This window comes from Schistocerca cancellata, chromosome 5 (assembly GCF_023864275.1).
Source record: "Schistocerca cancellata isolate TAMUIC-IGC-003103 chromosome 5, iqSchCanc2.1, whole genome shotgun sequence".
Taxonomy (NCBI): Eukaryota; Metazoa; Arthropoda; class Insecta; order Orthoptera; family Acrididae; genus Schistocerca; species Schistocerca cancellata.
In genome coordinates this window covers 666,195,420-666,210,833 of record NC_064630.1, presented here as the reverse complement: position 1 = coordinate 666,210,833, position 15,414 = coordinate 666,195,420, and positions in this window count along the sequence as shown.

Genomic DNA, 15,414 nt, shown 5'->3' with positions numbered 1-15,414 from the left:
ATGTTCCGTCACTAACGACCCCGTTGTCCACGGGACGTTAAACACTAGACTCCTCCTCTTGGAACACACTTGATACTGTAGAGAGAGAAGTCCTCCGAAGTAAGAGTGATTTCAGGTGTGCCGCGGGGGAGTGTCGTGGGACAGTTGCTGTTCACAATATACATAAATGACCTTGTGATTAACATCGGAAGTTCACTGAGGCTTTTTGCGGATGATGCTGTTGTATATCGAGATGTTGTAACGATGGAAAATTGTACTGAAATGTAGGAGGATCTGCAACGAATTGACGCATGGTGCAGGGAATGGCAATTGAATCTCAATGTAGACAAGTGTAATATGCTTCAAATACATATCAAGAAAGATCCTTTATCATTAAGCTACAATATAGCAGGTCAGTAACTAGAAGCAGTTAATTCCATAAATTATCTGGGAGTAGGCATTAGGAGTGATTTAAAATAGAATTATCTTATAAACTTGATCGTCGGTAAAGCAGATGCCAGACTGAGATTCACTGGAAGAATCCTAAGGAAATGCAATCAGGAAGTAGGTTACAGTACACTTGTTCCACCCACTGCTTGAATATTGCTCACCAGTGTGGATCCGTACAAGATAGGGTTGATAGAAGAGATAGAGAAGATCTAACGGAGAGCAGCGCGCTTCGTTACAGGATTATTTAGTAATCGCGAAAGCGTTACGGAGATGATAGATAAACTCCAGTGGAAGACTCTGCGAGAGAGACGCTCAGTAGCTCGGTACGGGCTTTTGTTGAAGTTTCGAGAACATACCCTCACCGAGGTGTCAAGCAGTATATTGCTGCCTCCTACGTATACCTCGAGAAGAGACCATGAGGATAGAGCCCACACAGAGGCATACCGACAATCTTTCCTTCCGCGAACAATAAGAGACTGGAATAGAACGGAGAACAGATAGAGGTACTCAAATTACCCTCCGCCACACACCGTCAGGTGGCTTGGGGAGTATGGATGTAGATGTAGATGTAGATGTAGACGTAGATCACGGAATGCTGAATTCCGGAAAGTTTTTCGAAATGGAATGTCCAGTGTTTGTTGATCCAACGTTCATTCCGCGTTCGAAGTCTGTTAGTTCCCGTCGTGCGGCCATATTCACGTGGACACCTTTTCAAATGAATCACCAGAGTACAAATGAAAGCTCCGCCAGTGCAAAGCCCTTCCGTGCCTTTTGTAAGCGCTACTACCACCACCTGTGTACGTGCATATCTCTATACCATGACTTTGTCACGTCACTATATGTAACCAATACGTTTAGGTTTGGCAGTACATATTTTGTTGTTCTAGCTTCTGCAGGCAAGTTCTCGAATTCTCCCTTGTTGCATTTCGACTGTGATTAGAAACTCTTACTGTGCGTATTAAGACGATTTAGATTTTGTTATTTTTTTTTTTCTTTGCTTATGCTGCTAAGCTCCCGGGCATCAGCTTAGCGTCAGTGTACGTTTCCAGGCGGAAAATCATTCGCAGCAGGGTTCTACACAGTTTATGGTGAGAAATGACTTACCGAATGGTCAGTCGTATAAATCCTGTACGTTTTACGATTTGTCCTCCAGCATGGTTGCACGCTAGTCTGGAACTACGATAGGGCAAAATGTTGGGCCTTAGTTTTATGTAGCAACAGACACATCGTTTCTAGGTCACGCTGTATATCACAGCACACATAACTCTCAGCGACTAGTCGAATGTACCTGTTCCACGTTTATTGGCCGCCGTAATTAGATTCGAGTGTGATTTTGTACCTGTCGAGTCAACGGCCATCGGTGGGCTTACAATATTTTTTGTCTCTCCCGTGTGGCTTTACTCCCCCAGGCGCGCGCACGTGTGGATCGCTGGTCGTTATTCCGGCGATATCTCCTCTTGATCCCGCCCGATTTATTGCCACGGGGCCGAGTGTCGCGAACGTTATAAAGTGGTTACACGGTAAATGACTACGCAAGCCAATAAAACAGTCGCCGGATGCGAGCCTCCAGTTGCTGTATATGCGCACATACGTGTGCTTGCTTGTGTGTGTGTGTTTGTGTGTGTGTGTGGGTGTGTGTATGAGCCGCAGGCGTGTGGAGGGGAAGGGGTTGAATGTGTTGGTGGATGGGTATGCGACGGGAGGGCCTGTTTACGGCAGCGATCGGCAGATTCAATTAGTCATTTCCACCGGCCAGAGTAGCGAATCGGCCATGCGGGAGGAGAGGTGTGCACGGACAATTTGTGTAGCGGGTGATGCGCCCATATGTGCAGTCTACCGACACAGGTATACAGTTCAATTTCGATTATCGATTTGCCACCATTGACACAATTGCGTGACGAGTTTGCAGCATGTCAGATTTTTCAATGTGTTGAACCGGTTACTTGTTTCTTGCGTCACAATATTTACGGTAACACAAATTCTGATTGCCTAAGGATATTACTTCTTAGCTAACTCTACTGACTCGGAACTTCTTTTGAAAGTCTTCAAATTGAATTGTCCAAAAGCAACTGATACTTTAGTTTTGTGGTACTTCAAAACTTTATTTGGTACGAAGTGTATGAAAAGCATCAGTAATCGAAGAAGTGTTACAATACTTTACAGAATAAGGCATTGAAGCGTGGGTACGCTCTATTTATTTGTGTGTGTGTGTATGTGTGTGTGTGTGTGTGTGTGTGTGTGTGTGTGTGTGTGTGTATGTACGTAACGCCCGCGTTGGATCTGTCACTCAAAGTCAATGTTCCCGTTCTGTTCAAGAATAAAAACAGTCCTGTTGTGAAATTATTTAATACCAGTGACGCGTTTCAACATTTTGGCACATCATCAGATTGTGTATTGTGTAGAGGTAGCTCGATGTGTAACCAAATCAAATGTACAAATGTCTGTGAAATCTTATGGGACTTATCTACTAAGGTCATCAGTCCCTAAGCTTACACACTACTTAACGTAAATTATCCTAAGGACAGACACACACACCCATGCCCGAGGGAGGACTCGAACCTCCGCCGGGACCAGCCGCATAGTCCATGACTGTAGCACCTGATACCGCTGGGCTAATCACGCGCGGCGATGTGTAACCCATCCGTCATTAAGACTCATAAAATAGAAAATGGACGCAACAATGAGGTCAAAGCAGTATATGCAGAAATCTCTTTGGACACTTTGGTGCAATGCACAGAATCTGTCATGACCCGTCCACAGAAACACATCTATGCTAAAGCCCAGTAATGTGAACATTTTCTTTCATCATAACATGAAACATTTATTTCAACCAGCAATTATACTTCTAGGTATTGCAATAAATTTTCAGCGACAGTTCGAAATGTTTATATGACATTACGTTACATATTCAATCGATACCTTTTTACAAAAATAAATAAATTATCTTGAAACCATGTAGTCTGACTTTACCTCTGCACACAGATCTTTTCTTATAGAGAGTAATTAATTGCTTGAACGTCCTAACCAACTCATTATGTGACTTTGACATTGATATTACTTTCATTTCACTATAAACACCATACATTTTAAGTTTTCACGTGAATTCATGTATTATTTTACATCGCCCTAAAAATCTTAGTCAAATCGCTCCGTGCATGTCATAGCGCTGTGTCTATCGTACTTAGACAGACATACAGATCTGTGGTAGTATGAAGAATTGGCCACATCTACTACGAAATGTCGACGATCACAATATGAGTGACTATCTCATGGATTCGCACCTTCCTAAGTCTTCCCGCACAGATTATTCGCTTTGTGATTCTGCAAGGGAACGAAGACCCCCAAAACCCACTCTAACCATTGCTTCCCCACTCTAAAAGACCACATATTTTCCACAAGATAACAGGAAACGATCAGCCGTACAGGCAAAACAAGCAACAACTTAATCACATCACTATTATCGGATTGAAATTAAGAGTTGAAGCACACATTTGCCAACAAACACTTCAAGGGCTTCATACAGCTTCACAACGTTTTGCTTATCTCATTTAAGCATTGCAAAATATGTATTTTGTGATAGTTGTGTGGTTGCACAGGATCCAAACCAAACTACTTTACTTGCATCAGTACTGTTGGTAAAGCATGCTAAACTGATGCCATCCCATACTGATGGATACGTTCGGTAGATCGGGTTTATATTTCTGTTAAAATCACAGATTGATGTTCAATTTACATACCATTCACAGTTAGTGATTTTAAATGTCCTAGTACGAAACCTGTACTTGTATACTTGTAACTTTATTTTTTGTTGTTGTGGTATTTCGCATTTTCATCTCTTAGCTATTACATCATTATCGAGTGAAAAATCGTTCTAAGTTGTACATGTTACGTTGTGGTACTTTCCTTCTCATTCTGTTCACAAAATGGAGAATGACCTTCCAACATCGCTTGTTTCTCATAGCTACTTGCCCCCCAGGCTTTCTGGCGAGACTGTAGCGCGGGCCTGCATAGCCAGCTAGGGGCACGCCATCTGCTTCTGGCAGCCAGCAGGCAGTTTCCCATTTATCATCCAGCAGCTGCACTGTCAAGGTTCCATATTTTTCTAAGTGCGGACGGAGGTCATTAGCAAAATTCGCCGAAAAATCTCCCGTCATTTCATTAAGCAGCGAAGAAGAATTTTCCTAATTAACGTTCCATTACGACCTGGACTAAACAAGGTGCGAAAAAGGCTGCGACGCCTATATCACGATCTCTATTAGATAGTTCTTTTCGTTGAGAGAATCATGAACATAATAATTCTTCTTGTAATGCTAGGAAAAGTGTAGGCTACCAGATTATGATGATGAAATTGATGATGAGAACAAAATAATTTGGGCGCACGGTATTAAGGTCTCAAATATACTGAAATCTTGTGCAAATATGGTTGAAGTGACTAAAACCATTAAAAAAGAAATGCGTTCACGAACCGTCCTGTGTGAAATAACATTAGGATGCTTTGTCAAAAAATTGCAAATTATGTTGAAAGATAGAGGTTCACAGGCGAAAACAGCTTTTTTGCAAAAAGTTGAGAATATGCATTGAAGAACATTCCTATTAAATAAGATGACCAGTTTTTGGTCAGTGATTGAAAGGAGAACCAATTCCCTAGCATAAATTTGAACAAGTTGATGAGAAACGCTCTGAAGTGTGCAGATGCAGTCGTGAAGAGGTGAGAGTAAGCGAATATGAAACTCAAAAGAAAAATGCTTGAGCTATTTGTTTGTGCTGGTACTTTACACATTTCGGAATTTCAACCTACTACAAGCATGAATTGTCTGTGAAACTCCGTTGACTGGGATTTTCAGTCCCGTGTAAAAGCTAAAGTTCTGAAAGGCAACAGCATCAAATGCGAACTGTTTCCGAGGTGTTTGTCTTTCGAATGAATACTGTGTGGAATAATTGCTAACACCGAGTGTAATAAATCTTTCTCAGGTGTGTTTTTGAGAAAAGTATTAGCTTAAAAACACGGCTTCAACTAAGCTAGTCTTGAAATGATCACAGACTGCTTGGACTGGAATCGATACTAATTAACTGTAGACGTGAATGTATGAAACTTTAATTTTTAATGAATTCCAAACTGGTTTGCAGCAAGCTCAAAGAACAGTTGTATTAGTTTCATGTGTCTCTAAAAATCAACAAGGTCTTATTCGAAATGATTTGGGCGAGCACAACAGTTAAGTTCAGAATTAATTTCGATCTTTCATCTCACGGTGTATTTTTTCGTGCTCAAAAGGCTCTCCATCGTATAAGATAGACAGAAAATTAGTAGATTGAAAATGCTTACGTCCCGTGATAAATTCGAATTAATACCAGAAGAAGAGAATACGACATTTTATATATGCATTTTCCGCATCAAAGTGTATGTCAAAGCACGGTTTGAATTTAATTTTCTTTTAATACATTATAAAAGCGAGTTCTTCATCGTGATAACTCGCATTATTCTTTACATCAACCGAAGGATCGTGCGTAGTACCTATCCCGTATACTGTTTCCTTGGCCATCTTTAATTCTAATTATACTTCAGAATTAAAAACTGAAAATTTTAGACGCACTGATTCGTTAGGCAGAAACATCAGCCGAAAATATTGAAAGTAGTCAACTAAGAATTTATGAAATCCCAGTATCTGTCAATAGTATGACAGGACAGTTTCTAATCATACATCTTTTTACCAGCTGTGAGACGGGTCCCATGATTCTTTAGACAGATCCTTCGCAGTGGCATAAAAATGAAGATTTCGTCAAAGCTCTAACTCACAAACTTCGCCGATTGTATTATTAACGTTTATACACCAATATTAATACCTCAATTGAAAGTAACAAAATTATTGGTCATACAGATACGACAGAACTGTAACATTTTAGATAAAAGTATTTATATGTGTTTTTTGTCCAAATATTGGGACCAAGGAGCTCCCGTAGCTCTTTGTCTATTTCGTCGAGTGTACACATCACTCTTTTTCTTTTTTTTGTGTGTGGAAGAAAACTGGGAGGATAGTCAAATTTATTTTTGTTTAATTTACGGCGTTAAGTTGTGCAGGAGTCCTACGACCGTTACTGCTTTAAGTCGCTGGTAACAAGAGTCCACTTAATGTTAACGTCTTTTTATTAACATTTTCATGGCGTGGCTCATTATCAGAATATCCGATGCCGTTCCGTCTTTAAAAAACTATCTACTATATGCCTAGGTGGCAGGACTACAGGTGGACATTTGTTACTAGCATCCTATAGCAGTGGTAGAGACCTCAGTAAATTCGACCTAGAAATAGGAGTTTCTCTACCGTACATCATCCACAGCAGATATAGTCCAGTGTCATCCTCTGATAACTCGCGTGTATGTATCCATTCCGTAACACTCCTCAATGACACTTCGCCACGAAAGTGTGGGCAGGAGTAATCAAAAAGTTTTAATTCTTCCTTCTAAACATAAAGGTCTCAAATGATTTTTTGTTTGTTTACAGAAGTATGTTTATAACCCTAGTTCACATTGACAGCCCGAGCCACAATAAACCAGCCCGCCGCCAGAAGGATCCCATTCATAATCCAGATTACTGTGCTGTTTTGTGGATGGCCTGAAAGTCTGCAACTGTTATGACAGTGGAGTGAAATTGGATCAGTTTTCAAAAATGTCGCACAGTATATTGAACTTGAGAAATATCGCGGCGCTCTGAGTTCCGCGACTACTCACCCCCGTTCAAAAATCCCGTCAAACCGAGGGTGCTGAGGAGTTGTTTTGTGCCAGGCTAATATAGCTGGCTTTGTTTGCCACCTGATTACCAAGAACGTTACTGCGTGTCCCACTATGACTCTGACACAAAGGGGCAAAGCAAGCAATGCAATATTGAATTCACCATCGCCGAGAAGGGTGAAACCCACCGTCAATGCGCAAGGTGATGCCGAGTTTCTTTTGTGACTACTATTGTGTGGTGCTACCGGAACATGTTCGTAATAGACAAACCGCCCCAAGAGCAGGCTGTTCTACACGGGCGACACACAGGCATCCTCTCTGTGTTGCCTCCAGTTCCCCGTCCCCTTTTTTCCTAATAACACACCCAGTGTCTTGTTACCCTTCCTCAGGTGAAGAATCCAGTTACTGATAGGCACTCCCAGAACGAGGACGAGGTGGTTTTCGAGGTGGAACATTTCCCGAACATCCAAAATGCAGACTGCCAATATCACCCAAGTCATCCATCGCTGGGCAAATAGTGTTGCATTTAGGTCTGAATATGTAGAGAAGGCCCAACACCGCCATCATATTTCGGGTTGTAGCTCGATTTTTTGACTTTATGACTACAATTATCATGCTTTCCCTGTAAGAGGTCCAGAATGCGCAGGAACGCCCTATAAAAGTGCCCAACGAGAACCGGAAATTCGCTGCGACCTCAGGCTACGGTAGAGATGGTTACAGTGGATCACGCCCACCAATGGTCACGGAGTATTCGCTGAAAGAATATCGTCTCATTGCAGCGGAGTCTTTTTCCTGCTGCACTAATGGAACACGGTCTTAGTGCCACTCTAACACCTTAAGAAAAGGGAAATTTCTTTACGCTAAAATGAGCATGAGATTTCGATGTACAGTATAAGGAATTAAAGATACATTCACAGCATCCGTGTAGCCGACATATTCGTATCGACAGAATCAGCAACTGTACATTTTAAGAAACCCGTTTATTCTACAGCCTCAGCTGAACGTTGTTAATTACATGGCATGCTTCGATCGCTTTGCATCATTTACAGATCTAAGTAGCTGCGTCAGGCACGCGTCGTGTCCGTGCATCAGAGTACTGTCAATGCTCTGGTATGAGGTTCTGAACAAACACGACGCGGGGCTGTCGCAGTTGCTTAGATCTGAAGGTGATTCGGCCTGATCGAAACATGTAATTAAAAGTATACAACTGAGGCTGGAGAATAATTGAGAATTATTTTAAATTCCCAGTTTGTCTGCAGTTCGTATAACGCATGACAATGGGAAAGCGTAACCTCTGGCTGCATACTCGGTAATGCTTGGTCGTTATTCATTTCAGAACTGTTGACACGATCCCACATTTCAGCAATTTTTACAATTCCATTATGAAAAGCAGTTGGAACATTAATGGTTCCCTAAGGCTTTACCTGTAACACTGGCCAGGCAGACATACTGAAAGATATTTACATAACTCTTTTGCTAACTAAATACATTCTACTGAGTAGAAACATGGTTTGAAATTAGTTCTCTTATTTCCCACGCCCGGGTTCCCGGGTTCGATTCCCGGCGGGGTCAGGGATTTTCTCTGCCTCGTGATGACTGGGTGTTGTGTGATGTCCTTAAGTTAGTTAGGTTTAAGTAGTTCTAAGTTCTAGGGGACTCATGACCATAGATGTTAAGTCCCATAGTGCTCAGAGCCATTTGAACCATTTGAAAGTTCTCTTATTGGAGATGCCAGCCAGCAAAGTATACCTGAAATTAAAAACCTAAATTCGCCTTGAAATTGAAAGCGTAATTTTTGAACATTGTTCACTTCGACACAAGACGATCCAATATAGACTGACGCTGAGTGGTGATGGAGTCATTCCACATATCGCTATTACACGATACACCTTGCTGAACCTAAACGTTATGACCACTGACCAATGTGAGAATGAATGCCACCTGGTGGCGTTGCGGTGATGTAATGTGGGAAGGAAAGTATACACGCGGAACAGAGACAGAATGTGTAATCCTAGTCAAGATACAGGCTGCGAACAAGAAAACTGCTGACGTAAGCGACTTTGAAAAAAAGCAGATTGGTACGAAAAGGCGCCTGATAACCAGAATCTTGGAAACTGCTAAGTTAGTCCGCTGTTCGCGTGCTACAGTCATGAACATCTGTGGAATGTGGTTGATACAGTGAAACCACTTGTAGGTGAGCGGGTGTAGCACGTCCGCGCCTTAACACTGAACGTGGATGTCGCGGAGGATTTCTCACTCTGAGGCTTCTTTCACCGTTTCGTACGAGGCAAATCGACGGTCCCTTAACGCCTGTTTAAGTGGACCAAACAAGTGATAGTCAGAAGGGGCAAGATCGGGACTGTAATGAGGATGGTCCAGTACTTCAAATTTGAGTTTCTGGAGAGTTTCAGCAGCGTGGGCAGCAGTATGCGGACGGGCATCGTCGTGCATCAACACAACACAACACCGTTTGACAGTAATCCTCAGCATTTGCTTCGAATTGCAGGCTTTAGCCCAGCAGTAGGCATTTCACTGTAACGTACACTGTTTATTTTTGTGCCCCTTTCCCCATAACGTTCCAGTACTGGCCCTTGTGCGTCCCAAGAAACCGTAAACATCAGTCTTCCTGTGGATGGTTGGGTCTTGAACTTTTTCTTGCAAGGTGAATTTGGATGTTTCCATTCCTTACTCTGCCGTTTGCTCTCCGGCTCATAATGATGGATCCACGTTTCGTCACCAGTAATGATCCTGTCTAAGAAGTTGTCCCCTTCGTTATCATAATGATCCAAATGTTTTTTGCGGATGTCCAAGCGAGTTCGTTTATGCTACTGTGTAAGTTGTTTCGGGACCCATCTTGCACAAACTTTACGAAACCCAAGTCTGTTGTGAATGATTTTGTAGGCAGAACCGTGACTAATTTGCAGACGATGTACCACTTCGTCAATAGTTAATCGTCTGTCTAAGAGAATCATTTCGCGTGAACGCTCAATGTTTTTTTCATTTGTGGCGGTAATCGGTCGTCCGGCTCCTTCACCGTGCGTAACACTTGTGCGACCATTTCGGAATTTTTCAGTCCATTCGTAGACACTCCGTTGCGGCAAAACGCTGTTCCCGTACTGTACCGAAAGTTTTCGATGAATTTCGGCCCCTGATACGCCTTCTGACAACAAAAAACTGATCACTGGACGTTGCGCTTCGTTGGTGGAAATAGACAGCGGAGCAGCCATGATTAACAGCTAGGCAGCGATAACGAAACTAACCTAGCAGCTTGAAAATTGCAAGGATATAACAACAAATAAACAAAGCATGCGTCATCGACGTAAAACTACAGTACTAAAAAATAAACAAAAATATAACTAAATTGCGGATAATAATTGACTTATACTCGTAGATCATGTGGCCACTTTCATTTCTTCATGTCTTTCGTGACTGCAGTGGCATCTTCCCGCCGGATTCACTGTACTTGTCATCAACCAGAAGCGTACTACAGTGGGTTGAGAGCATGGTAGTCAACTCACACTGACGTCTTGGCTAGCAAATTTGACCATATGAATCAGACAGAACGCATAATGGACTTCACTGGCGCTATCTAGCTTCCACCGGCTACTGGCCCGTTCAAAAATGGTTCAAATGGCTCTGAGCACTATGGGACTCAACATCTTAGGTCATAAGTCCCCTAGAACTTAGAACTACTTAAACCTAACTAACCTAAGGACATCACACACACCCATGCCCAAGGCAGGATTCGAACCTGCGACCGTAGCAGTCCCGCGGTTCCTGACTGCAGCGCCAGAACCGCTAGACCACCGCGGCCGGCTACTGGCCCGTAACTGATTCGAATAACGAGGTGTGTGTGTAGACGTCCGATGCTACATACCTTCGGAAACTTACGAGAGTTTGTCAATTAACGCCACACATAGGCACTTCTGAATAGTGCTCCATAGGTGGACAAATGTTGTGTCAAGCATGTCGTCATAGTGTCTTGGTTCATCAGAGTGACATTGGATGCAACTGTTGTAGAAAGAGATAACACAACCTACAGAGCAAAAAAATTCAACGTTTGAATTTGCATTTGAATTTGCACCATGGAGAAGGAACTGATTTGAAAATAATGACAAAACCAGTAAAAGTTCTTAGCGGTGAAATAATGGCAAAACTAGTAAGTTATCAAATTCCGCTATAATATTGGTTTCATTTTTGTATATTTGACCTTGAGGGATGCAGACTGTAATACAGCCGACCTGTTGATGCGGTAACTGCAGCCTCCATCCCCGTTATTTAACGGGTATTCGCTAGTGCCAGCTTGTGTAGGCGCCAGCCAGTCTTGCACCTCTCTTAATGCACGCCATGAAAGCATCCGCACGAGCCCATCCAGTCGCTGGGCGTCATGTCGCACCGATAGCTGCAGGATTGCTTCTGACCTCGCCTGGAGCTGTCTGCCTTCCCTTCTGCAAACTGGCGTCCCTCTTTTATGTTTGTCCCGTCTAGGGACGTAATTAATGTACACTGTTGTTAACACTGTCCAGTCACATTAATGCGACCACCTGAATACGGTACGCAAGGAGCCACTGTGCCTTCGAGAATCGCTAATCACCGCCGGAATTCCACGAAACATTTCCCGGGTAATAACGCCCACTCCTCCGGCTTGCACCCTTCGGACGATTGTTGCTGGGTGTTTGCTTTCAGACGTTTCACGCTGTACACGACAACGGCCATCTCTCCCATGGAGCGTAAAGCGTGATTTGTCTAAAAAGCCTCCTGTCGCCACCCAGTGGACGTCCATTCGCGATATTGCCGTGCAAACACCGGTCAGCATGGGAACACGGACCAAGGTGCCTGATGCTGAGGCCCATATGCAGCAACGTTCGTCGAACGGACTTCTATCTCCTTTGTTTATCTTGGCTGTCGGTTGCTCAACAGTTGCGTGCACACATATCCGCAGCCGACGGTCACCCTGTCAGCTATGGGCCGTCTTGCATCCAGTTGCCTCGGCGCTGGTTTTGGATGGCGCCATTTTTTCCATTCACGGTATACTTTAACCACAGCAGGACGCAACCAGTTCACAAACTTAGCAGTTTCGGAAATGCTTCCACCCGTCTCCCGAAAGCCAACGATCATGTTCTTATGGACTCCAGATAGATCGCTGCGTTTCCACATTACGGAAGCAACTGCGGTGTTGTCCACATCACCACGACTCGCTCTATACACTCTCCAGTGCTAGTGCTGCCACCTGGCGTCTACGTGTGGTCGCTGGAAGTTGACGTCGAACATGAGGGTGGCCACATTAATGTGGTTGGACCATGCATTTCATATTACACTATTGGCCATTAAAATTACTGCACCACGAAGATGACGTGCTACAGACGCGAAATTTAACCGACAGGAAGACGATGCTGTGATATGCAAATGATTAGCTTTTCAGAGCATTCAGACAAGGTTGGCGACGCTGGCGACACCTACAACGTGCTGAAATAAGGAACGTTTGCAATAGATTTATCATACACAAACAGCAGTTGACCAGCGTTGCTTGTTGAAACGCTGTTCTGATGCCTGGTGTAAGGAGGAGAAATACGTACCATCACGTTTCCGACTTTGATAAAGGTCGGATTGTAGCCTATCGCGATTGCGATTTATCATATGGCGACATTGCGGCTCGCGTTGGTCGAGATGCAATAACTGTTAGCAAAAAATGGAATCTGTGAGTTCAGGAGGGTAATACGGAACACCGTACTGGATCCCAACGGCCTCTTATCACTAGCAGTCGAGATGACAGGCATCTTATCCGCATGGATGTAACGGATCGTGCATCCAAGTCTCGATCCGTGAGTGAGCAGATGGCGAATTTTGCAAGACAACAGTCATATGCACGAACATTTAGACGACGTATGCAGCAGCATGGACTATCAGCTCGGAGATCGTGGCTGCGGTTACCCTAAACGCTGCATCACAGACAGGAGCGCCTGCGATGGTGTACTCAACGACGAACATGGGTGCAAGAATGGCAAAACGTCTTTTTTCGGATGAATCCAGGTTCTGTTTACAATATCATGATGGTCGCATCCGTGTTTGATGACATCGCGGTGAACTCACATTGGAAGTGTGTATTCGCCATCGCCATACTGGCGTATCACCAGGCGTGATGGTATGTGGTGGCATTGGTTACGCGTATCGCTCACCTCTTGTTCGCATTGACGGCACTTTGAACAGTGGACGTTACATTTCAGATGTGTTACGACCCGTGGCTCTACCCTTCATTCGATCCTTGCGAAACCCTACATTTTAGCAGGATAATGCACGACCGCATGTTGCAGGTCCTGTACGGGCCTATCTGGGTACAGAAAATGTTCGACTGCTGCCCTGGCCAGCACATTCTCCAGATCTCTCACCAATTGAAAACGTCGGGTCAATGGTGACCGAGCAACTGGCTCGTCACAATACGCGTCACTACTCTTGATGAACTATGGTATCGTGTTGAAGCTGCAATTGCAGCTGTACCTGTACACGCTATCCAAGTTCTGTCTGACTCAATGTTCAGGCTTATCAGGGTCGTTATTATGGCCAGAGGTGGTTGTTCTCGGTACTGATTTCTCAGGATCTATGCACCCGAATTGCGTGAAAATGTAATCACACGTCAGTTCTAGTGTAATATATTTGTCCAGTAAATACCCGTTTATCATCTGCATTTCATCATGGTGTAGCAATTTTAATGGCCAATAGTGTAATATGTACATTGTGTTCTATGTGTTAGGCAATGTTCAGAGAACAGTTTACGTGGTACCTCACTTAATGGCATGATTTTCAAAGTGTCATTGACATAAGATACGATTTAATATGCATTTTACGTCCCATTTGCGCTTAATGAACGCTATGCTTACTCAAGGCTGTCCTCCGTGAAATACAGCATTTTGGGTTCGACAAAACTTTAAATATTTCAGAGAGAAACAGTTACAAAGAAACCGTTGTATCATTTGCTAAATATCTAAATACTTTGTGGTGCATTTCTCTGTGGGGATTCTCCTGTTGTTTCTTTCCGCGTCTGAAATACTAACATAATGCTAAACGCCCACCATACAATTTTCCCATCGGTACACCGTACAGCAGAGGGTGTCTATTCACATTATTTTGCTACATAAATGTTAATATTTTGCAGCCTCTTCCAAACATAGAACAAATACAGAATATACATTTGACGTAAAGCTGTAGGTCATCTCTTAATGAGCTTTCCAGCAGATGAAACAAAAGGAGGTTTTACAGTTTTTGTTAACACGTACCTCGTTTGCGGTAGATTATTAAAGGGAAATATTGTACTTCCTTGCACGAGATACTTAACTTCACAGATAAAGAATATGCGTTTCACATGTTGGAGGCTTAGCATACGGACGCTGAAAACTTTGAATGTCACAAACATAAGTGTTTTGTGTGTGTGTATCTGTGTGTGTGTGTGTGTGTGTGTGTGTGTGTGTGTGTGTGGATTGTGGGGGTTTAAATAAATTTAAAAAATAGGTGTCACTGAATAGATGAATGTTCAGCGACTACGTAAGACGAAGGTGGCTCTTATCAAGCAAATCGTGCGTCTGTATTTGCACAAGAAACGGAGAGCGAGAGGCTCAATAAGTAAAACTCGTTCCTTATTAGTACCCCATGACAAATATCTAGACCTCTACATTGATTGTAGACAAATTTGGAATTCACTTATTATACATATAATAAGCGAGAAAATGATTGTAATGCAATTCACACTGGGGCTGATTTTGGTGGGGGGGGGGGGGGGGTGTAGAGGAGGGCAATCAAAAAAATCCGTGTCACACTCATAGAAACCATCAAATTAAGTCCTATGTCTGATATTATCCTATTTCCTTGGTCCATCATTGCTTCGAAGGTGCCATAATTTTTTTCATTTTACTTACTATGTGGGCGCCAAATAAACATCATCGCCGAATTATATTATTAATACCTTTTTATCCTGAATTATCATATTGGTAAGTGACACTCGTTATAATGCAGCATCAATCCCTGGATGAGGGGTGTTCTGGTATTGCACTAGTCGTTGAAATAACTACGTCAGATATAATATACCTGACGTAGATACCGCCCACCTAAGGCTACAATATGACAAAGGAAGAGGAGGAGGAGAAGATATCTAATTCTACACCTCGATCAAATGAAGGTAATAACAAGTGTAACACTCGGTGTCATTGAAAGAACTTTGGAGCTATGGCATTATTCACTTTAAACCCAGAAAATTCAAACTAATACGAAAC